Source organism: Schistocerca serialis, chromosome 9, assembly GCF_023864345.2.
Source record: "Schistocerca serialis cubense isolate TAMUIC-IGC-003099 chromosome 9, iqSchSeri2.2, whole genome shotgun sequence".
Classification (NCBI taxonomy): Eukaryota; Metazoa; Arthropoda; class Insecta; order Orthoptera; family Acrididae; genus Schistocerca; species Schistocerca serialis.
In genome coordinates, this window is record NC_064646.1 from 204,269,578 (window position 1) to 204,297,332 (window position 27,755).

Genomic DNA, 27,755 nt, shown 5'->3' on the forward strand with positions numbered 1-27,755 from the left:
GTCTTGCGGTTCTAGACTGCAGCGCCGTTAACCGCACGGCCACTTTGGCCGGCGTTCCAGTTGGGAAAGAGAACCATTTCTCAGAGTGACGTCAAATGTGGACGGCCTGTTACTGACACAGGGAGAAATGTTATGGAAAAAAAAAAAAAAAAAAAAAAAAAACGAAAATTTTATCAACAGATGGCGCTGTAAGCGTCTTAACGTAAAAGGGGGTCGGCTACAGATGACACATTACTCACAATACGACGGCTGTGGTTTGAGTCGCACATTACAACATCCCTACTGCTCAGTGTGCGTGACTGCACAAGTTAGGCAGTCAACAGTTGTGGCACTGGGAGGTAAACCCATCCATCACGGCAAGGTCGTATCGCGTCGTATGGGAAAAACTGGTTTTTAGCTGTCCTAAGCCCAAAAACCGCACAAGACGCAAAATGACTTCGGTTTATACGTGGCGTGTTTTTTAAGTAAGTACCGTTTTGAAATTAAGAAAAGATGTGCTAAGACATCTCAATAATTTTATTTTTACAAAAAAAAATGGCTCTGAGCACTATGGGACTAAACATCTGAGGTCATCAGTCCTCTAGAACTTAGAACTACTTAAACCTAACTAACCTAAGGACATCACACACATCCATGCCCGAGGCAGGATTCGTACCTGCGACCGTAGCGGTCGTGCGGTTCCAGACGGAGGCGCCTTGAACCCCTCGGCCACACCGGCCAGCTTATTTTTACATGAAAGCCTGTACCTTAATCTACTTTTCTACATAATTTCCGTCAATATTGAGGTACATGTCATAACGTTGTGCCAGTTTTTGAGTGCCCTCCTCATAGAAGTATGCCGCCTGACTTGTTAAGCACTGCATCACCACTGTTTTGACTTCTTCATCGTCTCCGTCATCGTCATCATCTTCTTTGTCGCCTCGTAATGAGACAACCAATGCAGCAGCTTACTGTAAGACAGTGCACAATCTGCGCCGTTTAATTCAAATCAGAACAAAAGACGTGGCAAGTCGAGCAAGGGCATCATTTTGCTGCAAGACAATGTCCGTCCACATGTTGCGAATTGGACCAAAGATCTCATCACATCTTTTCGATGGGAAACTCTAGATTATCCTCCGTACAGCCCCGATCTTGCACCCAGTGACTACCATCTGTTCCTGCACTTGAAGAAACAGCTGGGCGGTCAGCGTCTTCAAGACTATGACGAAGTCAAAACATGGTGATGCAGTGGTTAACAGGTAAGGTGGCAGACGTCTATGAGGATGGTATTCAAAAACTGGTAGAATGTTATGAGAAGCGCCTCAATATTGACAGAAATCATGTAGAGAAGTAGAGTAAGGTACAGGCTTTCATGTAAAAATAAAATTATTGAGATATCGTAGCACGTCTTTTTTTAAATTTCAAAACGGTACTTACTTAAAAAACACGCCTCGTAACTATGTTGAGACTGCTGCAAGACATGTTCAGTATGCTGTCCACCGTTTTCTGCCACAAGTGGAAATCGAGAATCAGCAGGTTCCACAACAGATCGGAGTGTCTCGGAGGCCACGTTCAGAATGCGTTGCGCAATACGTGCCTTCTAGTCATTGGAGCACTGAACACATCATGTTTCAGATAATCCCACGGCCAGAAGTCACACGGATTGAGATCAGGTGATCTGGACGCCCAGGCTGTAGGGAAAAGAGGGGTGATAATTCTAGCATTTCCGAAATCTCTCTGCAGCAGCCACTTCACTGGCTCTGCAATGTGCTGAAGAGCGTCATCTTTCATAAAAACGATCTTACCCAAACATCCACGTTGTCGAAGGGTTGGAAATACGCTGGTGTGCAAAAGACTCCCATAGCGTTTATCCGTGATGGTACAGATAACAGGACCCGCAAGACTCATCTCCTCGAAAAAATACGGCCCTACGACAAACGATGCCGTCAACCCCACAATACGGTCACTTTTGCAGAATAAAGCGGTGCCGGTTGATGTGCATACGGATTTCCCCTTTTCCACATTCTGCAATTCTTTGTAGTGACGTGTCCTTGGAGATGGAAATGGGCTTCGTTTGTGCATAGAATGTTTCAAGGCTCTTCATTGACCACTTCCATGCGAACAAGAAATTCCATAGCGAATGTTTGTCTTGCTGCCAGTCAGTAGAAAGCAATTGCTGAACATGGGTGATTTTTGTATGGATAGCAATACAGGATTTTTCACAGGGTTTTATGCACCGTGCTCGCAGGAATGTCCAACGTTCGGGCAATTCCCCGTGCACTGCATGTTTGTACACCATCGCTGGACTTTTCATACAATGCCGTAGCCATATCTTCGACAACCTTCGGATCAACTTCTTTCCTTCCTCTGCCACATTGCACTTTAAAAGAACCTGTTTTTTCGAATTTTTGTAATAATTTTCTCCGGATCCTTAGCAGGCGTCGGACAAATGCCTTTTTTCATACCCTTGAGTGTCTGAAAATTCTTCAAGGCTACTGGCACTCAGTCACTGTTCTTGTAAAAGAGCTTTACTATCAGCGTGCGGTCCTCCATGGAAACAGTCATGTTGTTCTCTCGGACACAAAATGAGGAACAGCGGTGTGCCGCGCGTCTGTTGGCGTGCATACTGTGGCGCTTACAGCGCCATCTGTTGGTCAAATTTTAGTAATTTTTTTGTTCCATAACATTTACCGTTTCGTCAATAATATGCCGTTCAGATTTTCTCCCTGCAGTCTAATTATGGACACCCTGTATATCGTTACCCTATAACGAGCAAGCGGATGCCACGGGTCAGTTAAACGGAAGTTCTCAGAAAATATCCCTGAATAATCTCCGAAATTTTGTAGGTGAACTTCTGGTTCGGCCTGTATATAATTCTTTAATAGATTGCACAAATCGATAAACTATGAATGGTTTGCAAATACACAGCACCCAAGAGTGAAATACATTTACTGATTTACTGGTCTTTTCACAATATTTAAAATTCATTGTTAACATAATATGCCTCCTGCAGTTATACACTCTATTTAAAATTTTAAACATGGCTGTGCAAGAGCTTAAATGGATTGTAAATAACAACCAACCAGCTGTAAAATGCAGGTTTATTAAACCTTGACCATGGTTTTGATCGTTTTAAAAATGTCTTCTTCGGTAGGTATTGTACGTAGAATCACATATTATCTGTATCCGATGGGACAATCTTTGACCGTCTAGTACATGTGCGTGTCATCCACTTAATCACCATTTAAAATTCGCGATTTAGAAGTAGCAGCTCTCTCCTGTAGCGCTTTATCTTAAGGCTTTTTGAAAATACCAACAGTATTGGATTCATCGTCAAATGTTAGGCATTCTAAAAAGTTTTAAGACAAAGCCCTGCAGTAGAGAGCTACTACATTTAAATCAAGTCTTTTAAATGGTGATTAAGTGAATGACAGACGCATGTACTAGACTGTGTCAATAGCTCCAACATCGGATATACAGTAGATAATATGTGATACTGTGCCTTCTGAAGAAGACAGTTTTAAAACTGTCGAAATCATCGTCAAGGTTTAATAAACCTGTATTTGCAACTGTCTGGCTCTTATTTCCAATGAATTGAACTACCATTTACGTATTATTGTTAATTGCAGAGAACAAACCAAGCACAATATCTTAGATTTACTACAGCATAACGCTTTGCAAGACTGTAGTTGTGATTGGATTATCGATCAGTTTTACGGACATCCAAATTTCGTCTTGGGCCTGTTCATTCACGTCAATGCGAAAGTGTTTTGAAAGCCTCAATACCTTACTAGGCATGGACGTATTGGATGTTATGTGTCCTAGCCTTACTCCGAAGTAGGAAATGAGTGGACCAACAGATCAACGTGCACTTCGAACAACTGCGAAACTTGATTTTTTCTCACATATAAAACATTACCAGACGTGATAGTTGCGTAACTGCAAAATGATATACTAAATATAACGTTTTATGTGACAACGTTATATAAAAATTAGTAAATTTAACTCATATACTGGAGCCTGCTCGTCGTATTACCACAGAACGTTTTTGGAAATATTAAATATTACCGAAAAAATTGGAGATTTTAGAGAATTCCAGGAGAAAAATAAACTGGAGATGGAAACTCGTGTCCGAAACCATAATCCACTAAGGCAACAGAGTATGGTATTCATAGGAGACAAGGGCTTTCTACGCAACGGCCAGCTCCATCTTCTCCACTGGCGAATCGTGCCAATCAGTTGCGATATTTGAATAACAAACAACATTGCGAGACGTTCCGCCTATGATCCGTCAGCGTACAAAGTCACGTTTGCCGTCGAAGGTGTGGCCTAGTGGCTCCTATATAGCTTCGACGCATTGTAGCGTCTTTGGATGACGTTACCGGACACCCTCTACGGCCTCTATGAGTTTGTCGCAACATTTCTGGGCCACCCTTTGTAGAGAAGCAACTTCAAATGATAAAAACAAGAGAGTTCGTGTGAATTTTAAAAAGTTCGCGAGCAATGACGTCATGAGAAAAACTGACTCGTCGTAATTATAAAAACTATACAATCAAATACTTTAAAACTCATATGGCTTAGCTTAAAATGAGTTATCTGATGTGTCTCAAAGTTACACTGCATGTTTTTCAAATAAAATTCTAATAGTAAACGATAAAACAGCAAAAGTCAAGTGGATTTAAAAAAAGTTTTGTGTCCAATTATGTCACAAGGAATATGAGCGTGTCGTAATCATAGAAACGTACAATCCGAAAAACTGTTAACTTGCTTCAGCTTAAAAAAGTTACATTCTGATGTGTTGTAGAATTGCAATTGCATGTTTTTCAAATAAAAATTGAGAGTGATTATTTGGAACTAATTAAAGTGTAAAACAGATGCAACGAACGAGGTGTGCAAGACGAGAGTGAAGGTACGACTTCTGATGAGTGAAGTCTGAACCACCGGGAACTGTTGAGTAATATAGGACTTAGAGTTCTCAGTAGCATAGCTTGGACGCATCGTCGGCTGCTTACAAAAGTATGTTCACAAACAACTAGCTACAGCTGCGAACTTGCGCAAAATTTTTAAAGGAAGTTGTCAATAACAGGGACGCTGATATCCAAGAATTTGGTGCTCGTAAATGTGCATTGTTCGTCAACCTTCTTTTCCTTAGCTTTTATCAGGTAAGCCTAATTCCTGTCTCTTCTTAAATGCCCAGGAAGGATTAAAAGGTTATTTTCGATAGTGTGTATCTTGTGACTGTTTTATTCAAGGTGAACACCGATTGTAGATTTGTCACCGATGTTTATCCATTTTAATGCCATGTGTTCCTTACACCGCTTCCTGAAATTTCTTGTATGTGTGACTGTTTTGGTGTACGTCATGTGTAATGTTAATGTCGTGTATTGAAAGGTGTAAAAGTGACGGTTGTGGTTCGTATGCGATTTGTGAACTATATTTTTTAAAAGGCCAATTTTTATTTTCAGGGTGATCTGTGGAGAATTCATTGTCCAAGTGATATTATTTGCAAACGGAGATCTCATAGATAATCCATATTTTTTATGAGAAATTGTTTTGGGAGATATAATGATCTTTTAGTAGTTTCTTGAATTTTTTCTCCAGTAAGTAGCTAAGTTTGTCTACAACATTAGTTATTTGTCGAGGAGCATTTTTCTTGTGTGTTTTAATCTACAAACCTAACAAATGTCTTCTTCATTATTTTCAGACTGTCTTCTTTTCTTTCATCGTTAAATAGATAACAGCTGCTGTCTATAGTTTTCCTGATCTCTGTATGAAGTTTATTTTTTGGGTTATTATTTATTTCTGTAATATTATTTTCCGAGAAGAATTTTTCACCTTTCTCAGTATGGTCGTGAATGTATGTAATAACCGAGTGTTTGCCTTATATACTTGGGTGATCGGAGCGTTATGCTGTTTTAATTCCTGATTAATGTTTCGACGTATTGAAAAAAGCGTTAGTTGTATGTTAGTTTACAGTTTCACTTTGAATTTTCCTGTCTTCTATGATTAGTCTCGCTTGTTCTGTTTTATTTACTTTTATAGATTCAGTTGCTATTTTGGCATGAGATAATAAGTTTCTGATCTGTTCCTTTCCCACAATGGGGCGAGGGCAGGATTTCAAACCTTTATTTAAAAGTGTATGTTCATTCTTAGAGAACGTAATTGTGGTGTTGTGTTATAGCAAAGTTCATAGTTGTTTTGGCTTTCAGCCTTCTTCGTATTTTCAGCCTGTTTTTGAGATGCAGAAGTCTGTCTAGTTTTTTTTTGTGCCTAGACGCTCGCTCTGCTTTCCAAGCACTCCCAGTTTTACGTATTCGTACACATGATCAGATTGTAAAGAAGTTAGAAAGTACGTACCGCTCTGTGAATGTGCAAGCTTAAAAATAAGAACTCATTTTTCTTATAAAAATATCTCTGAGTTAATTTTTTATCCATGGTATTTCACATTTTCGCTTTGTTAAGCGAGCTGCATTAGAGCCTGCTTTTATCCTAATGTTATATTTAGCTTTAAAAAGTTTTGCTAAATTTTACGTGGGCAGTAATGAAAGAGAGTCTTATCTGCAGTTTCTTGAAGGTGAGATAGTCTTCTCTCCTGGCTGGGCAGTCCAGTTACTAGGTTCTTTATGTGTCTGACTGGTGCTGATTTTGCAACTGTTATGCATCTAATGAAAAGCCATGCCAATTGTTTTCTTTTTAGAACTTTATTAAGTCCACGCGACCGGTTTCGGGCTTTATATTTGGCCGTTATCAAGTCTGAAACTGCCAAATGGTAATACATAAAATGATGGACATATAGATATTTTTGTTTTCTATGGTAGATGAGAGATAATGCTTACATATGTACAGTACAAGCACAAAGATAATATACAACTTATGTTATGCTTTTGAGAAATAACAGTAGAGTGAAATAGATTTAAAAAAAAGTCATGAAAAAATGAGTGTATCACAGCTACAAAAAATATAAAATCCGACGCCTTAAAACTGTTAACGTGGCTTAGCTTGAAAAGAATCCTCTGATGTGTTTCAAGATTACATTGCATGTTTTTCAGATAAAATGATAATATAAAACGATAAAAAAGCAAAGGAGTTTGAAAAAGTTTTGTGCCCAATGAGCTTATGAAAAAAATGAGTGTGTCGTATTATAGAAACGTACAATCAGCAGAACTGTTAACTTGCTTCAGCTTAACAGAGTTATATTCTGATGAGTTTCAGAATTACAATTATCTGTTTTTCAAATAAACGCTGAAAGTAATTACTTGGTATTAATAAAAGTGCAGCTGGAGTGGGTTTTTATTAACTGAACAACTGCTACGTGATCAGCATCATCTAGACGTGGAGAAGCTAGTAATAGTAGTTATTACTGTTTGAAGAGAATGTGTAATCGCTAGTTTACAGAAATGATCGACAGCTGGCTGATGTCTGTCATCTTCTGAACCAGACAAAGCGGTAGGGTGCAACCTATCCGCGAGTAGGAAGAAATTATGCGTTGTCTGAAGCGGCCAGGGATTTGCAGATGATTTTTCAATCCCCCCCCTCACCCTCCGTATTTTCTGAGTATTTTACACAAACATTGAAAGACACCACCTTCTTAGAAAACGAAATTTAATCTGAAGTGTTAAATAACCGTTAATAACACCGTAAGTACGCTACGAAAGTGAACAAAAGATACTGTTAAAAAAATGCGAAAATACGATACTGCGGTGGCTGTGTTGTTGTGATGACGATGCACTGCGGCGACCACAACCGTTACGAAACACATCAGATGAATTCGCAATTGCAAATAATGACTACAATCGGCTGTAGAATGGAATGACGACGATGAAAATTTGTGCCGGTCCAGACTCGAAACCGGATTTACCGCTTATCGCGAGCGGTCGCCTTACCATTTGCGAAAATGTTAATGTCAGAAAAATAGCTTAGAAACTTCCCTTAAGTTAAAAGGATAGAGAAAATGGAAAGAGCTCCTGATGTAGCTATCGACTTTTAAAGGTAAAAGTTCTGATGGTAAAATGCAGGTATAATGTAGTTACAAAATTATCGTGTTTTCTTGGTAATCAGGAGGTTAGCACCGAATTATAGATTAGATAAATTTGAAACATTGGAAGGAAAACGTTGGGCTCCGGTTTGGATAAAGAAAATTTAATTGTAAAGATGTGCTTATGAAATATATATGAAATGTAGGGAAACCTGTTGAAAAAAGGAAGACTGAAATTTTTGGATCTTCGCGATGTATCGTGGAGTATCAAGAGTCTTTAAGAAAAAAGAGGACAGGAAAAAACGGCCTGTAACAAGAAGCAGCAATAGAAAGCACTAGTTTTTAATTGTATCCATTACTTAGGAAGTTACAATACATCGTAGTGAATTCAACGTTAGCTTTTTTAGAGAACCCGCAACAAGGGGCTGTTTGGATTTATTTGTTTTTAACAATAGCGGTTTCCCTGTGATTATGCACCCGCGAATTGTGATTTCACACCAAGTCCTGTCCCGAAGTAACGAGTAAAATTCTGCAGAAAATAAGCTTTAAAGTTGGCGGAAATCCCTTAAGCACATTCCTGAATTTATTTGACAAGCTTTCGTATCGGATGACGCTATGCGATAATGACGCTCAGTTTTGTGGTTTTCTTACTTTGAACTAAGAGAGAAAGCTTATAGTTACAGATATGATTTTTATAGCGATGATCTTTAGGCCATTGTTTTATTGTAGCATGCTTTTTTGATAGGGCAGTTAAATGCCTCTCGCTATAAAGACAATGGATATGTATCAGCGATAAAAATATTATTTTACTGATGCCACACGCAATTTATGTTTAGCTAGCCTTAAGATATATGTTATTTGACGAACTTCGTCAAACGATTCACGTTCTGAAGTATGTTATATGCAATAAATATTATGTTTGTATTACAGTAAATATTATTTTACTATGGCACATGCAGTTTATGTTTAGCTAGCCTTAAGATATGTGTTATATGACGAACTTCGTCAAACGATTCACATTCTGAACTATGTTATACACAGTAAATATTATGTATGTTTTACAGTAAATATTACGTTTGTTTTATATGAGCGTCTACATTGTTTTGGCAATTTCACTGCACGACAAAGATGTCTGAACTTGTCGTTAGTGACTTTTTTGTTCAGTCGATACTGTGAAATATAAAAAACAAAGTATTGTACTTACAGAATTTTGAGAACTCTTATTACGCAGATACACACGCACACTTGTCACCACTGACACTGTTTCCTTTATGTTCACTTATACCAGAGAATAATATTAATAGTAATGATAAAAACAGATACATAAAAGATACGCAACAATCCTTCGGCGGGACATATATATCACACGGCCAGTGCCTGCAAGATTTACGAGATAATAGATCATATGTTGGGAGATTCGATTTATTCTTCGTGAATTGAAGAAAATGTGCATAAGAAATAATTATCTGATACGGATCCAGGGTTTTTACATTGGAGAAATACAACAGCAGATGAGACGTTTGACTGGATATATCACACATTTATGAAATATTTCTGGTATTAAGGCGAGAAAAAAGACCAAACTCCCACATCTGCACTATTTCCATGTGAAACCGCAGGCATTCGAAGACACAACCAGATGCTACAAAAATCTAATAAAATGTACCAGAAATCAGGAGCAGATCCAGGAAAGCCCAAATACATGTCAGTCTCGAAAAATCGTCATTGAAGATACCTTAGATGTAACTGAAGCGTAAGTCTAGTCGGTGGTAATAAAGTTGGAAATTATATGAACATAAATCACAACTGGCTTCAGCGGCTTAGGAACCGACAGCAGAAATGGAAAATAACGAATGTATATTGATGTTTATAGTTCCCAGGAAGAAAGCGGTAGAGACGGACGAAGAAAACTAAGTTTTAAGAATTCCAGACAAAAAGGTGCAAACGGTTCTAAGCACTATGGGACTTAATATCTGAGGTCATCAGTCCCCTGAACTTAGAACTACTTAAACGTAACTAACCTAAGGACATCACACACATCCATGCCCGAGGCAGGATTCAAACCTGCGACCGCAGCAGCAGCGCGGTTCTGGACTGGAACGCCTAGAACCGCTCGACCACATCGGCCGGTGACGAAAAAGGGCTATTGACTACACATCAATGTTTAAAGAGGATAAAAAGTGAAAACAATAAATTTCCATGTAATGCTTACATGTCCCTAACGAACGGAAGTAATGAGAATGCCTATCAGCACACAGCGATCTGTCTCAGACGTTTCGAAGTAGGCTTTTAATCTGACCAGGCGCCCCTACAGACTGGTCAGCGATTCCGTAATCGAACCCCGGGCCCTCTGCGTTGCCGGATCACGTGAGACATTTTACTTAGGTCGTAGCAGGGCTGTACGCCTGAAGAACGGACCGCCGGTCCACATAAATACCCCGTCCTTTGTGCTCCTGCCGCCGGACAAGAGCGAGGTGTCTGCTCGCCTCCTCCGCTCCCCCCCCTCCTCACCCACCCAACGAACCTCCAGCTTCCCTCTTCCCCTCCCTGGCACAATCACCCCTTTTATTTTTCGCCTCCCGCTCTCTCATTCTCTCACTTTTTGCTCCTTTCCGCCCGGCTGCCGGCGGTCCTTTTGCAGCGCAGTTGGCTTCTGCACATTTTGCCAGCAGCAGCGTACTGTGTTCTTCCTTTCTTTTCGCCGACACAAATCCCTCCCTCCTTATCCACCTCCTTTCGTTCGCGATACACTTTGTTATGACGCGCCCCGTAGACGTCACATTCCTTGTCGCCATCGGCACGAAATCGATTCTGAATCCCTCATTTTGTTTAATCTCCTGGCACCTCCGGCATCCTACTGGGAGCTTCTGTTCCTCATAAAAGCAGGTAAACAAATGGCCCTCTCCTTCGCGAAACTATTCGTGTCTGGTACTTCTCTTTTTTGCTTCTGATGAAATAAATGGTTAGGTTTCTTTTTAAAAAAAGGAGCGGAAGGGAGTCTGGAACGACGATAAAACAATCTGATATGCTCCACGCTGTTTTTTATGTTGATGTTGAATGTGTTTGTCACTCCTCGCCGCACTTACTACACTCAGAATACTCCTCTAGCATTACTTATATCGTGTTGGAATACTAGTCAACTTCACTAAAGTTTAGATGAAAATTTAATCCTCGCTAGTAACCCGGTTATCGAAGATGTACACACGATTTTAAACTGTTTCAAATCTCCTACAATGTATCCACTGATCAACTCTATTACATCGTCCAATCACAGAAATTTTCACCATCATCTGTCTTTTATTTAATTCTTGATATTAGCACAACCGCTGCTACATTCCTGTGACTGATGTTGGTCTCCTCGTAGCTACTTTCATTCCGGCTCCGAGCAAAATTTGTTTGGCTGCCGTACCTTGGAGCAGATCTTATAGATGTCTAACATTTTTGACACATGTTCTTTCACATTGTCTGTGCAGCGATCTCTGTGTGTTTCGTTCTCTTTCATCACAAAAATACAAGGTAATTTGTAAATCAGTCTTAAAGAGGTAATTAATTTTTCTATCTGTGCGTTGCGGTACAGCAGTTTTAAATTTACTCTGCGCATTATTAGGCTTGATGTTCTACATCGATAGTCGGACGTGTTTGCTTTACCCTATCTCGTAATATCCGCTAGTTACAGATGGGTTCCAATCAAGAACTTCGGATCGCTTGCCGCTTTTCTGTGACGTTCCTAGGAGGACATGCTTTCTAATTTTCTGTCATTTCTCAAGATCACTCAAATGTAATTTACTATACGACTACGCGGACAAATTGGCGCCTTGATTGTCTCCTGCAATGGTGCACAGTGTATGCTTCGTTTGATTTGCCTTCGCAAAAACTCATTTCGAAGACTGAAATATGAGCTTCCCTCTCTGATGCATCATTTTCTGGAGGAAGAGTAAATAACTGACGTATATGCAATATAGGTAATTTTGCTTAAAGCGTCCATATGAATATGATTCCAATTCTGCGGACGTACAGTTGCAATAGCTTCAGTGTCAAGTGTAAACTAAATCATACAAAATGTTCCATGAGCACGTGAACCACTACTGATACAGTCACTTATTTCCAGGGCTGCAATAATTTATGGCAGCTTATAATAAACCGTTATGAAATTCTGTTGACTGTAATGTACTTTCTGTAATAATATTTAAAATTCTACTGTGCTAATATCTATTGCAGATCTAGACTCCCAGATCAACTTAGATTAAAAAACACACTCACATTCGAGCGCACGCGACCACGCACGCACACACACACACACACACACACACACACACACACACACACACACACACACTAAGCATACTAAAACCTTGTTTTTTTTCGTGGCATATGCTGGGTCAGGCTTACTGCCCAGTCGTTGTAGTTTCAGGAGCAGTAATTATTATTTAGTTTTCGACCTGACGATTGGTTACGTGCAGCTTTCCGTGCTAGTCTATTCTGAAATTTGAAATTTGTGGTAAGGTCTTATGGGACCAAACTGCTGAGGTCATCGGTCGCTAAGCCTATACACTACTTGGTCTAACTTAAACTAACTTACACTAAGGACAACACACGCACCCATGCCCGAGGGAGGACTCGAACCTCCAACGGAGAAAGCCGCGTGTACCGTGACAAGATGCCTCAGTCTATTCTGTGCCAGTCCCTTCCTCTCTACATACGAACTGTAGCTTATATCCATTTGGATCTGTTTAATATAGTCAACCCTCGGTGTCCCTCTACAATCTTGCCGCCCCCCCCCCTCCCTCCTCCCAAAATCACACACTTACTCCATAACCGAATTAACTATTACTTGTTCCCTTTCAGTCCAGATGTAAAGCTATTTTATTCCCTTTTCGATTCAGTGCTCATCTAACCATCTTCTTCATTCTTCTGTTGCAACACATATCAAAAGTTCTAATCTCCTCTTGTCTAAACTGTCTCGCGTCCACAGTTCACTACTGTATACATTGCTACCGGAAAAACTTCCCAACACTTACGTTTATATTCCGCTTCTTCTTTCTATATCTCATTTCCCAATCTAGTCTCCTCAGTATCATCTGACTTAATTCGCCTACATCACTTTTGCCGTTTCTATTTCTATTAAAATTCACCTTATAACTTCTTTTCAATACACTGTCAGCTCTGTTCAACTGATCTTACAAGTCTTTTTTCGTCTGTGACATAATTACACTTTCATAGGAAAACCTTTACGTAATTACTTCATGTCCCTGAACTTTATTTTCTCAATTTCTTCGTAGATTCTCTAAAACTATTTACTATCTACAGTTTCAATAACATGATGGTCGGGCTACGAGTCTGTCTGTCTCTTCCAACTATTATAACTGCCGTCTGGTTTGTAAACGTTAGATAATATTTTCCTCCCACTTTAGAATAACACTTTGACCCTTTAAGCATTTTCACGCAGTGGTTTAGTTTCTTGTGTGTTTCTGACTTCCTTGGAGTCCATTATTATTTTAAAAAAATCGATATTTCCTACTTACAGGCCACTTTTTGGATTGACGGTATTTCGTACTTGTCCTAGTAATGCCAACAGTACAGGACAATTTTAATGTTACTGCAATTTTTGAAGTTCGCTTTTAGGGCCCACATTATCTATATGTCTTTCTCTCTAGTATATTTTTAATATCTTTGTCTTCAGTATATTTTTAATATAATACAGGACCGAAAAAGGATTTACAGGTATGCAGTGACATTAAAATAATGTTGCTATAAGAGGGCTCTTGATATTACCAGATCAAGTACGAAGTACCATCTTTTAAGAAGTGACCTTTTAGTGTATCAAATATTTTATCCTCTATTTTGTCGTGACTAAAAAATACCAGCTCCTTCATTTCGATGTAGCTATGGTTACATCGGTTTATTGTCACCTTAAAACCATACTTCCCTCCTCACACTTTATAAATTAAAACATATTGCAATATTTGCATTTAGAAAATTCGATCTCAGGATGAGATATTGGAAATTGTTAAGTTTATTGACAGCTCCTTACACGAGTAAATAGCATTGGATTCTTGTTTAACAATAGAAGTTATAATCTTACTAAATGATCTGCCTTCTAGTATTGCAGGTGATTCTAAAATATTTCTCTTTGCTGATGGCACTAGCTCGGTAGTAAATAATATTGTGTGCAACATTAGCACTGTTTCAAATAGTGCAGTTAAAGGCGTAAGTTCATGACTTGGAGGCAACAAAAAAACGCTAAATCACAGTAGGACTCAGTTTTTACAGCTTCTAACATTTTTACTATTAGAACAGTATCTGCAGTAAGTGATAGTTTTACACGAAAAGTAGACTACTTTGCTCATTTTTATTCGCGTACGACGTATGGTGTTGTATTTTAGGGTGCTCTTTCCAAACTCAAAGGGTATTTTTGGCTCAGGCAGTTCGGGCAATAAGTGAGTAAGTTCGCGAACCGCTTTAGCAGCTTTCACCCAATATAGACAGAAATCCAATCTGGGTCTGGACCGCACCTCCTTCACTCTTGTTCAGGATTCTGCTGCCTCCATTTTCGGTAAGCTACCACAAGAATTCAAACATCTTAGCGGTAACCCAAGCGCTTTCAAATCTAAACTGAAGAGTTTCCTCAGGGTTCTGTGGAGGATTTCTTTGAAAAATTAAGCTAAGTCCTGTGTTACATTGTTGACTGTGTTTATATAAACCTACTTACAGCTTGTCGTCTTTTTAGGACTGATAAGCGTTTTATTTTATCTGTTATTACTTTCCTGTTGTAATTTCATGTACTGACACATTCCATGACCGTGGAGATTTGCTCCTCAGTCTGTTCCGACGGAACTAGACGTGTAAAATAAAAAAGTAAAAAGGTGCAAATGAATGAGCAGCAAAGAAGTGAAGCCCGTCAGTCTCAAGAGGTAAACTTATTAGTTTCTCGTTGACATTTCAGAGATTGTAATTGTTAAGTTTTGAAACGATCTAGCGGCGTTCTGCCTCGCTTACTGATCATAGAATACAATTACTTTGCCATTTCTCTTCAGCAAAAGAGGTAACACCGATTCTGACGGAATTAGAATTACCGATTGAAGTTGCTTAGCAGTTAAAACAATTCCCGTTACGTCGTCCGCATTAATATTTCCCTGTTTTGCCTAAATCGATTGCGATGAAGGCCAGATAAATGATGAGTAGAATCGAAAACTCTGCTCTTGAGAAACGATAGGTATCCAACATTCACTCAAGAAGCGAAATCTGTTATCTGTATTGCCAACAAGAATTCTCCTTCTGGTCTCAAGTGTTGATGTCACGAGCTGATCGTCAACGGGACGCGAGAGCGCTCGTTCTCGGTTCTGGTCTTAGAATACTCGACATCGATTTTTGAGAACACGGAGAACATGCTGGAATCGAAGCTTTCTCTGTTCTCGAATTGTGCACCACTAATAGGGATATGCTTCCTCATTCTTGTTCATTGCGAGGTTTTGTTTCCTCGATAAAAGAACTTGTTCTCGATGGGACGTGAAATCTAACCTTCCCGTCTAGTAGTACATTTAGCACACCATAACATATATTTAGAGACTTCCCGACATAGGCGTGAAGGTGCAAGTGTCTTGTGAACATTCTAAACTGCATAACTGAGAAATTGCGAATGCGAGTAAATTAGAGTTATACTAATAACTCGTCTGAATTTTTTGTGTGTGTACTTTTCGTTGAGTACATAGAATACGTAAAATGTAGTCTGTTAGTGCATGAATTCTGGTTTTATAACAGCTGATGATAGAAGCTAGCTTTCTGAAACACTTGGTGTGGTGAATGAATTAATTCAAAATGGCAGAAATTGAATATTCCTTTCAAACTATTCTAAATACTAGCGATTTTCTCTGAGTATCGCGATCATTTTGCTCTGGTATCGCACATCAAGGCACTGAACTTGGCGTGTCGAATCTGAAGTGTTTTAGTGATACTGGCCAACATACCATGTCATTCACTGCAACGACTTACTATTTGAATGCAAGCTTTCACTATTGGGAGAAATGATCCAGCACGTGTTTCCTATCTTTAATGACGCAAAGTTTCCACGTTTGTTTCCTTCTGAAGTAAGATCAAGATACTTGCACCAAACGCAAAAATTTGATACTATTGATTTAAAAATGAAAGGTAATATTTTGACAGTTACATCTGTCCAGACTACGCTCGTTATTTGTGGTCTCCAGTTTCACGAATAGTGGCACACCGGATATTCCACAGGACTTTTTCTGTTGTTGTTTTCGTGGTTTCCAAAATGAAGAATGATTTGATACACCTCTCTTCGCTATCCTGTCTCGTGCAATTTTCTTCTCTCTTCACATCTGCGGCAACTATACCCGCTTAAACATTTTTACTGTAGTCAAACCTATCAACCGATCACTTTTTTTTAGTCTAGTTGTGCTACAAATTTATTCCTCTCCAGGTAAATGCAGTACCTATACATCAGTTATCCGATCTGTTCCTGTAGTCCTCAATATTCTTCTGCAGTACCACATGTCAAAAACTTCTATTGTCTTTTGGTCGGTAATGTTTTTAGTCAAAATTTCCCTTCTTCAGAAAAGTTCTTCTTCTTGTTGCCAGTCTGGATTTTACATCGTTTTTACTCCTGCCTGCCGAAACAGCAAAATTCGTCTTCTACTTTCAGTGTTTCAGTTCCTAATCTAATTCCCTTAGGATCATTTTATCCTATTCGCCTACATTTCTTAACATTTATTTAATTTTTGTTAATGTTTCTCTCATAATCTCTCCTTAAATACACTACTCATGTTCCAAGTTATGCGCCGTCTCTGACAGACTTATTCTTTTTTATTTTTTTTTTTTTCCAGAAAATCCCTTTCATTAGCACTACTTACTTCTTGATGTCGATACGGAAAAACATGGCGGGTTCACTATAACTGCGTCTCGCTCTCTTCTCAATTATTGCCTCCTATTTCGGCTCTTATAACTACAGTTTTGTGTCTGTATAAGCCGTAGATTATTTTTCGCTAACTCTGTTTTGTTCGTTATAGCTTCAGAAATTGAAAACGCATACCATACGGTTTTCTCTAACCCTCCAAGTGCTACAAATGTAGGTTTCACTTTCTTGAGTCTATATTCATTGATACGTCGAGCGTCAGTATTGCTTCGAATGTTCAGACATTCTTCCTGAACAGTCATTCCTCCTTCCTGTAGATAATTCGCGTTAGTATTTTACCAACTATGATTTATCAGCCTGATGAGTAGGGAACTCATCTGTCAGCATACCCCTTCCTTAGCACTGGATCACAACGTTCTTCTTGAAGTCTGAGTGTACTTAGCCTATTTTGTATATCTTGCACACCAGGTGGACTACTTCTGTCGTGGCAGAATCTCGTAACGATCTTAGTACTTCTGAAGGAATATCCCAACTCTAGGTATCTTATTTTGATTTACATCTTTCGGCGCGTTATCAGTTTCTTCTCGCAGTATGACATCTCCTATCTCATCTTCATTTACTTCATCCCTTTCCGTAATATCGTCTTCTAATTATTTTCCTGCATATGACCATTCTTTATATTTCTTCACCTTTTCAGCGTTCCCTTCTTTCTTTAGTGCCAGCTCGCTATCTAAGTTCTTGATGTGCACAAAACTACTTCTTTTTCCTCCATAGATACCTTTAATTTTCCTATAAGCGCCATCTATGTTTCTTATGGCTTGCATGCTTACACCGCTTTGAATTATTCCTGTGTATTATCATTTTGCATTTTTTGTCACTCTCAGTTTTAGAATTCTATGTTTCCTTTTGCCTGCTTCATTTGTTTAATTTATATTCTGTTTCTGATATTATCTTCTTACTCTTAACTTCCTAAGTTTACTTAATTTCTTCAACTTTAACTCATAGTTAGTAACTTGTTGTCATAGTACAGATTACTCTTGGAAATGTTTTGCAGTTTAAAATACCTTTCGTACTGTATAAAATACACATTAAATCTTTCAGTGTCTGCGTATCTCTTTTACATATACTACGTTTTCCGTGATTCGTAAACCAAATGGTACCAGTGATCAAATTGTGCTTTGTGAAAAACGCTGCTAGCCTGGTTCTCCTTTCTTTTTGTCCAGTCAACTGTTTCCTATTATTTTTCCATTTCTTTATTTTGCTGTTATTGAATTCCTGTCGTCCATCACAATTAAACTCTCGTCACCCTTAATGTACTGAATAATTTCTTTTAACATACACTTTTTTCAGTCTGTAGGAACCTAGAAATGCTCCCCAGCAAGTTAATTAAATTTTCCTGCTTGCCGTTCTCAAGTATCTTGATTGGAAATACTTCTCTTTAAAATGAATTGCGAAATAGCTCCATGCACGTGTTGCGCCGAGTCCTCAAATCTTCTCTCTGTAATTAACTGATGAATCTCTTTGTACTAGGTCAGTTAATGTGATGAGTTGTGCTTTAACGAAAATGAATGTTGCTCCATCACGGTACAGTTAGCAGTAAGTGCGACGTTATGAAAGTGAAAAAGCTTGTGCCAACATTCGTTACTGGTAAAAGCTGCTGATCGCGGCAACGTTAATTACTAGCTTCTATTATTAATGGTGACTATAGATAAATTTCTATAAAGTTATCTGATAATTAGAGTAGCTGCAAGTTTTCGTTTTAGTCCATTTCGAAACCTTTCAGTACGGCTTCGGATTATAGAAACTGATGTAATTATGCCAATGAGTATAATTTTAATGCCAGAACACCAGCGAATTCTAGACTATGAGATAATTGAAATAATAATTTTATAAATATGTAAAAATATTATTAAAATTTATCCTGGCTGTTAATTCAAAGTATAGAATGCGGATAAAGTAGGAACACTTTTACGAATGAAGTGTCCAAAATCTGGATCCAAGCAAAATGCTCTTTGTAAAATAAGACAGTTTTATACTTAATTCACCGACTGTACGTTATAAATCATGCATTATCTAATTTTTTTCATTGAACATGTCCAAAGACACAAAGATTACACTGGAAAATTAATAGCTGCAAATCGTAAAACTAATGTACAGTAATCTAGCATATATCTCCAAAAGAGACGTGTGCGAGTGTCATTTGGAATTATATCATAAACTAAACGCGTAGGTTTTTTTTTTTTTTTCCTTTTTTTTTTTTTGCGCGCATGCATTCTACAGCAGTTTCCTTAATTTCTCATAAAAAGTTTTACGCAATAAGTTAACAATGCATCTCAACGGTATCAGAGACAGTTATGTCCTGTCAAACACAAGTAAAGAGTTTTTGTATTCTATACTTCAAAGACAGTAAAGTAATTAATGGGAAACCATACAATTTTGAAGAACCTTTTCCTTCTGTCATAAAAACTTTTTCGAAACTAGTTTTTTTTATTTTTAGTCGTATACAATGGAAATGAATGCTGCTATTATCATCTGAAGTTAAAAAGTACGAACTGCCAACAAATTTTTAATAATTTGTCGAAATCTGCCGTATACACTTATCCAGGGACGTCTCTATGAACATCTTTCAGCCTAATATCCAATGCTTCCATCCAAATTGTGGAGATAAAATTACATTAGCTACAGTTCGAATAGTAATTTATTTTCACACTACATCCTGAACGGAAGCGGCAAACAAACCACCATGTTGCAGGTAGAATCGAAACTACTTTCTTTCATTCATTTGACAGCGATTTATGGAGTGAGCCTTAGGATGAAGGCAGGAGAAAGGTGTCTTAATTCTCCTGTTTAGAAATTGTTTCTATGAGTGTATATCTGTGTACATTAATGCCCGAGATTGCAGAAATTTCATGCTCTGATATCGAATACTTTTTTAAGTCACACAGAACACAATGACGTTTATACTGAACAGACAAAGGTTTTACAGAGGCCAGGAATTCTTTTTCTGAACAATAACGCATTTCTGCACGCTGTCACTCTCAAACTCGCAACAAAGAAAAATTCAACAGGAGTGTGTGCGATCTTCCACCACATGCTTCTGACATTATGTGAAGAATTGAAAAAGCGCGATTCACTCTATCAAATGGGACAGGAATACTATCTGGGGATTGGGCGTACTTGAATCGATTAGTACATTATTACTTAATATTTCTAGGTTATAACTGACATTTCTTTCTTTCTAGTTTCTTCGTGAACGACACTGTACAACGTAGCTGGACAGTAACAAATTCATCTGTCGCCCTGTCTACACTTTTCGAAATGAATCGATTGTCCTGCAAGATCCCGCAATAAGTTTTTTATTCGAAAGGCCGCCAAGACGATTCTTTATTAAAATTATTTTATTGCGATACCCGAGTTTCTTCCAGCTTATACAATTTTCAAATAACTTAACGGGATTTCAGCCGGGTGACGTCGTTGAAAACCGCCTATATTTCGACTCTAGCACATAATACCACTTTGAAGGAAAGACTGCAGCAAACAAGCGCTCTGCAACAGATTTTAAAATCTCGGTTCTCAGAGAAACTATGGAAAGCTAACACTCACACGCACTGCAAACACTAGCGTCATCACAAACAAAAGATGACCGGCGTCGATAATGAAATTAATAGTCTACCTGAATTCAGTCCATCTGAATATTTGTTTCACGATGTAGATGGAAAAGGATGGCTGCCTCCCATTCCTTAATGTGTTGGTCAGGAGGAAAGTGGGTGATACGTTGGGACACGCCGTTTATAGGAATCCTACTCACACTGACTTGTATCTGCAGGCTGACAGTTGTCACCATCCGGCTCAACATGAAGGTGTCCTTCGTACCTTGCCTCACAGGACCCATGTAATCTCGGACCCTGGGAGACTGTCAGCTGTGTTAGCCCACCTCGAAGTCACCTTTCAACAGAATGTTTATAGCGAAAGACAGATCGGACGCGCGTTGCACTATCGGCCAAATTTGCATCGGGTGAGAAATGATAATCCCGAGGGGCACCAAAATCTAAAGCCTTTTTGCCTTATGCAGGAGGAATTTCGAACAGCATTGGTCGTATTTTGCGGAAATACGATGTGAAGTGTGGTTTTTGACTTTCATCTAAGATTAGCGTCCTTCTAAGTTCCAGAAAGGATGATCTTGGTTTGAATAAGGTGGGTGTCAACCGTATTCCCTGCAGTTGTAGCATGTCATACATTGGTCAGACTATAAGGACTGAGCACACACGGTTACAACAGTCAAGCAAACATTGTCTTAGCGCCTACCATCCTATGGATAACAACGACGCGGAGATTCTACACTAAATACACACACTAGGCAGAGATCAGAACCAACCAACACACAGAACAAACCCACAAAACCAGCATGGCAACACGGGCTACAGATCAGAATAGAAAAACTGAGAAAAGACATCGGACAGCTAACACAATTTATAAGAAATGAAATGTCAGAAAAAAAACGAAAAAGGTTAGGTAAAATCTCACAACAAGAAGCGATAGAGCAATTAGATGAAAAGAAGCAGAAATTACAAGCATTGGCCAAACGACTTAAAAGATACAAAAATAGTGAAAATAGAAGGAAACAAAACCAAACATTCAACACAAACCAAAAGAAATTTTACCAGACAATAGATAACACACACATTAAAATAGACAATCCACCAAACATAACAGACATGGAACACTTATAGAGCAACATATGGTCAAACCTGGTACAACATAACAGGCATGCACGGTAGATACAAGCAGAAACAGATACATACAAGATGATACCACAAATGCCTGAAGTGATAATTTTGCAACATGAAGTCACCCAAGCAATTAATTCTACTCACAATTGGAAAGCCCCTGGAAAATATAAAATAGCAAATTTCTGGCTAAAGAAGTTCACCTCAACACATTCACATCTAACTAAATTATTTAACAGTTACATTGCAGACCCATACACATTCCCTGATACGCTTACACATGGAATAACTTAGCTGAAACCTAAAGATCAAGCAGACACAGCAAACCCAGCTAAATATCGCCCCATAATATGCCTACCAACAATATACAAAATATTAACTTCAGTCATTACACAGAAATTAATGACACATACAACAGAGAACAAAATTATAAATGAAGAACAAAAAGGTTGTTGGAAAGGAGCACGGGGATGTAAAGAGCAACTGATAATAGATGCAGAGGTGACATATCAAGCTAAAACTAAACAAAGGTCGCTACACTACGCATACATTGATTACCAAAAAGCTTTTGATAGTGTACTCCACTCATGGTTACTACAAATGTTGGAAATATACAAAGTAGATCCTAAATTGATACAGTTCCTAAACAAAGTAATGAAAAATGGGAAAAACACACTTAATATCCAAACAAATTCAAATAATATCACATCACAGCCAATACAGATTAAGCGTGGAATATACCAAGGAGACTCATTAAGTCCTTTCTGGTTCTGCCTTGCTCTGAACCCACTATCCAACATGCTAAACAATACAAATTACGGATACAATATTACTGGAACATACCCACACAAAGTCACACATTTGCTATACATGGATGATCTAAAACTACTGGCAGCAACAAATCAACAACTCAACCAATTACTAAAGATAACAGAAGTATTCAGCAATGATATAAATATGGCTTTTGGAACAGACAAATGTAAGAAAAATAGCATAGTCAAGGGAAAACACACTAAACAGGAAGATTACATATTGGATAACCACAGCGACTGCATAGAAGCGAAAAAACAGATGCCTATAACTATCTAGGATACAGACAAAAATAGGAATAGATAATACAAACATTAAAGAAGAACTAAAAGAAAAATATAGACAAAGACTAACAAAAATACTGAAAACAGAATTGACAGCAAGAAACAAGGCAAAAGCTATAAATACTTATGCTATACCCATATTGACCTACTCATTTGGAGTAGTGAAATGGAGTAACACAGACCTAGAAGCACTCAATGCACTTACACGGTCACAATGCCACAAATATAGAATACATCACATATATTCAGCAACTGAAAGATTCATATTAAGCAGAAAGGAAGGAGGAAGGGGATTTATCGACATAAAAAACCTACATTATGGATAGGTAGACAATTTAAGAAAATTCTTTCTAGAATGAGCAGAACCTAGCAAAATACACAAAGCAATCACTCATATAAATACATCGGCTACACCACTGCAATTTCATAACCACTTCTACAACCCTTTAGATCACATAACATCAATAGATACGAAGAAAGTAAATTGGAAAAAGAAAACACTATATGGCAAGCACCTGTATCATCTAACACAGCCACACATCGATCAAGACGCATCCAACACATGGCTAAGAAAAGGAAATATATACAGTGAGACGGAAGAATTCATGATTGCAATACAGGATAAAACAATAAACACCAGATATTACAGCAAGCATATTATTAAAGATCCCAATACCACAACAGATAAATGCAGACTCGGTAAACAACAAATAGAAACAGTAGATCACATCACAAGCGGGTGTACAATACTAGCAAATACAGAATAACCCAGAAGACATGACAATGTAGCAAAAATAATACATCAACAGCTTGCTTTACAACATAAACTTATAAAACAACACGTTCCCACATACAAGTATGCACCACAAAAGTACTGGAGAATGATGAATACAAATTATACTGGAACAGAACCATTATACCAGATAAAACAACACCACATAACAAACCTGGCATCATACTCACCAATAAAAAGAAGAAATTAACACAACTAATCGAAATATCCATACCCAATACAACAAATATACAAAAGAAAACAGGAGAAAAAATTGAAAAATACGTCCAACTGGCTGAGGAAGTCAAGGACACGTGGCATCAGGATAAAGTTGACATTATACCAATTATACTATCAACTACAGGAGTCATACCACACAACATCCACCAGTACATTAATGCAATACAGCTACATCCAAACTTATATATACAACTACAGAAATCCGTAGTTATTGATACATGTTCAATTACCCGAAAGTTCCTAAATGCAATATAACATATACCGTACAGTTAAAAGGAAGTCACGCTCGATCAAGGTCCTCGTCACTTTCCATTTTTGACCAGACATAACGTCTGAGAAAAGAAAGAATGATAATGACAATACTTTTTACAGCGCTACAGTAGCCATTATGTAATTGTTCTGGTGCTTTACTGTCAATTAGTTCTTTTATCTGTTGCAAACTGAGTAATGAAGCAATGTCTGGTCCACTGCAGGAAGTATATACAACACAGAGAAGAAATGTTTCATGAGATATTTAGAATTTGTTACATATACGTCTCAATTTTACTGTCATATTTGCACGGTACAAAATAAAGTATATGTGAAGTGAGAGGACAGGGTGCAGAATATGTTGTTCACACCCACATTTCACAAGCGTAGCTTCCACCACATCGTGTCTTACTCTGATGATAGTATTCGAGAAAAGGTAATCGGCAGCTTACGACACCAATACAGGGTGTTACGAAAAGGTACGGCCAAACTTTCAGGAAACATCCCTCACACACAAAGAAAGAAAATATGTTATGTGGGCATGTGTCCGGAAACGCTTATTTTCCATGTTAGAGCTCATTTTATTACTTCTCTTCAAGTCGAATTAATCATGGAATGGAAACACACAGCAACAGAACGTACCAGCGTGACTTCACTTTGTTACAGGAAATGTTCAAAATGTCCTCCGCTAGCGAGGATACATGCTTCCACCCTCCGTCGCATGGAATCCCTGATGCGCTGATGCAGCCCTGGAGAATGGAGTATTGTATCACAGCCGTCCACAATACAAGCACGAAGAGTCTCTCCATTTGGTATCGGGGTTGCGTAGACAAGAGCTTTCAAATGCCCCCATAAATGAAAGTCAAGAGGGTTGAGGTTAGGAGAGCGTGGAGGCCATGGAATTGGTCCGCCTCTACCAATCCATCGGTCACCGAATCTGTTATTGAGAAGCGTACGAACACTTCGACTGAAATGTGCAGGAGCTCCATCGTGCATGAACCACATGTTGTGTCGTACTTGTAAAGGCACATGTTCTAGCAGCACAGGTAGAGTATCCCGTATGAAATGATGATAACGTGCTCCATTGAGCGGAGGTGGAAGAACATGGGGCCCAATCAAGACATCACCAACAATGCCTATCGAAACGTTGACAGAAAATCTGTGTTGATGACGTGATTGCACAATCGCGTGCGGATTCTCGTCAGCCCACACATGTTGATTGTAAAAATTTACAATTTGATCACGTTGGAATGAAGCCTCATCCGTAAAGAGAACATTTGCACTGAATTGAGGATTGACACATTGTTGGATGAACCATTCGCAGAAGTGTACTCGTGGAGGCCAATCAGCTGCTGATAGTGCCTGCACACGCTGTACATGGTACGGAAACAACTGGTTCTCCGGCAGCACTCTCGATACAGTGACGTGGTTAACGTTGCCTTGTACAACAGCAATTTCTCTGACGCTGACATTAGGGTTATCGTCAACTGCACGAAGAATTGCTTCGTCCATTGCAGGTGTCCTCGTCGTTCTAGGTCTTCCCCAGTCGCGAGTCATAGGCTGGAATGTTCCGTGCTCCCTAAGACGTCGATCAATTGCTTCGAACGTCTTCCTGTCGGGACACCTTCGTTCTGGAAATCTGTCTCGATACAAACGTACCGCGTCACGGCTATTGCCCCGTGCTAATCCATACATAAAATGGGCATCTGCCATCTCCGCATTCGTAAACATTGCACTGACTGCAAAACCACATTCGTGATGAACACTAACCTGTTGATGCTGCGTACTGATGTGCTTGATGCTAGTGCTGTTCAGTAATGAGTCGCACGTCAATACAAGCACCGAAGTCAACGTCACCTTCCTTCAATTGGGCCAACTGGCTGTGAATCGAGGAAGTACAGCACATACTGACGAAACTAAAATGAGCTCTAACATGGAAATTAAGCGTTTCCGGACACATGTCCAAATAACAACTTTTCTTTATTTGTGTGTGAGGAATGTTTCCTGAATGTTTGGCCGTACCTTTTTGTAACACCCTATATAAGAGTTCTACAAAATTATGATAATTGTAATAAACAGTCTTTTAAAAATAATTCAGCTTCGTAACAGACAGTCATTTCACCCCTCACAAAATTTCATTTTTTTACTCCCATGTTGGAACCAATGCTCTACATCTGGCATGAACTCAAAGAGGGTGTGGTTATCTGTGTGGTAAGTCTTCTTGAATGAGGATTGTCCACAAAGCATCAATAGTTGCTGAATAACTGGCCGATCAGCCACATGCCAGGCCCAGGAAAGCATTTATGCACAACTAGGACAGTCCTCGCAATTTCCTGCGGTAACATGACTGTGCTGTTGCTGCAATGAAGGCTGTACCTCTGGTTCTAGAACCCGTGAGATATGAAGCGACTGTTGTTGACATTGATGCCAATATGGAAGAGACGAGGTTTGATGTTGTATTCAGTGGCGTCTTAAACCATCGCACTTGCCATGTGTCCTCTTACCACTCGTGTCTTCAAACCATATCGGTTAGATTTAGATAAGGGTTTTGAAAATGTTGACTAGAATACATTCTATGGAATTCTGAAGCTATCGGGATAAAATACAGGGAACAACATGACTATCAGCGACATGTACGGAAACCCGAACGTAGTTACAAGAGTCGAAGGACATGAAACGAAGGTAGTTGTTGAGGAGAGAGAGAGACTGAGTTATCGTCTATCACCCAGTTTATTCTAAATGTTCAATGAACAATTAGTAAAGGACAGCAAGCAGATTTTTGGAAAATAATTTAAAGGTCAGGGAGAAGAAATAAAAATTGAAAATTTTTAAGTTTGCTAAGGACTTTGTAATTTTGTAAGAGAAAGCAAAGGACTTAAATGAGTAGTTGTACGATACGATTAGCATCTCTCATTCGTGTTGTAAGATGAAATATCAACAAAAGGGAAGGAACAAGTGCAATGGAATCCAACCGAATTAATTCAGACGATTCAACGAATTAGATTAGGAAATGAGACGGTGAAAATGGTAGACGAGTTTCGCGATCTCCGCAAAAAAATAAGTGGCGATGGTCGAAGTAAAGAAGCTGTAAAATGCAGGCTGGTAATAACAAGAAATGATGTTCTTGAGAAGATAAATTTGGTAACATCGAACATAAGTTGTAGAGCATTTTCTGCAAGTATTTTTGTCCAGTTTAGCTTTAAGACGAACAGAAACGTGGACATTGAATATTACGGCCAAGAATAAAATAGAAACTTTCCTAATATGTGTTCTTGTGCTAGAATGTTCAAGAGTATATGGATTGATCAGACACTTAATGCGCAGTTACTAAATCGAAATAAGATAAAAGTAGAATATGGCATAATTGTAGTGAATGAACGTATAATATGATAGGGCATTTACTGCAAAGAACAGTTAAACGGAAAATTGGGGGAACGTGTTGAGCAAAAATTGTAGAGGGCGTCGGAAGCTTGACTAAACAAGCTTAAGAGGATGTAAACTGCAACATTTATGTAAAGATAATAAGACTTGCACAGGATAGACTGGTGTGGAGAGCTGCATCAAAACAGACATCGGACTGAAGGCCTCAACAACAACAACAACAACAACAACCCAATAACGCAAGCTGTCACACTGGCGGGCACTACTTGGTTCAAATGGCTCTGAGCACTATGGGACTTAACTTCTGAGGTCATCAATCCCCTAGAACTTAGAACTACTTAAACCTAACTAACGTAAGGACATCACACACATCCGTGCCCGAGGCAGGATTCGAACTTGCGACCGTAGCGGTCGTGCGGTTCCAGACTGTAGCACCTAGAACCGCTCGGTCACTCCAGCCGACACGGGC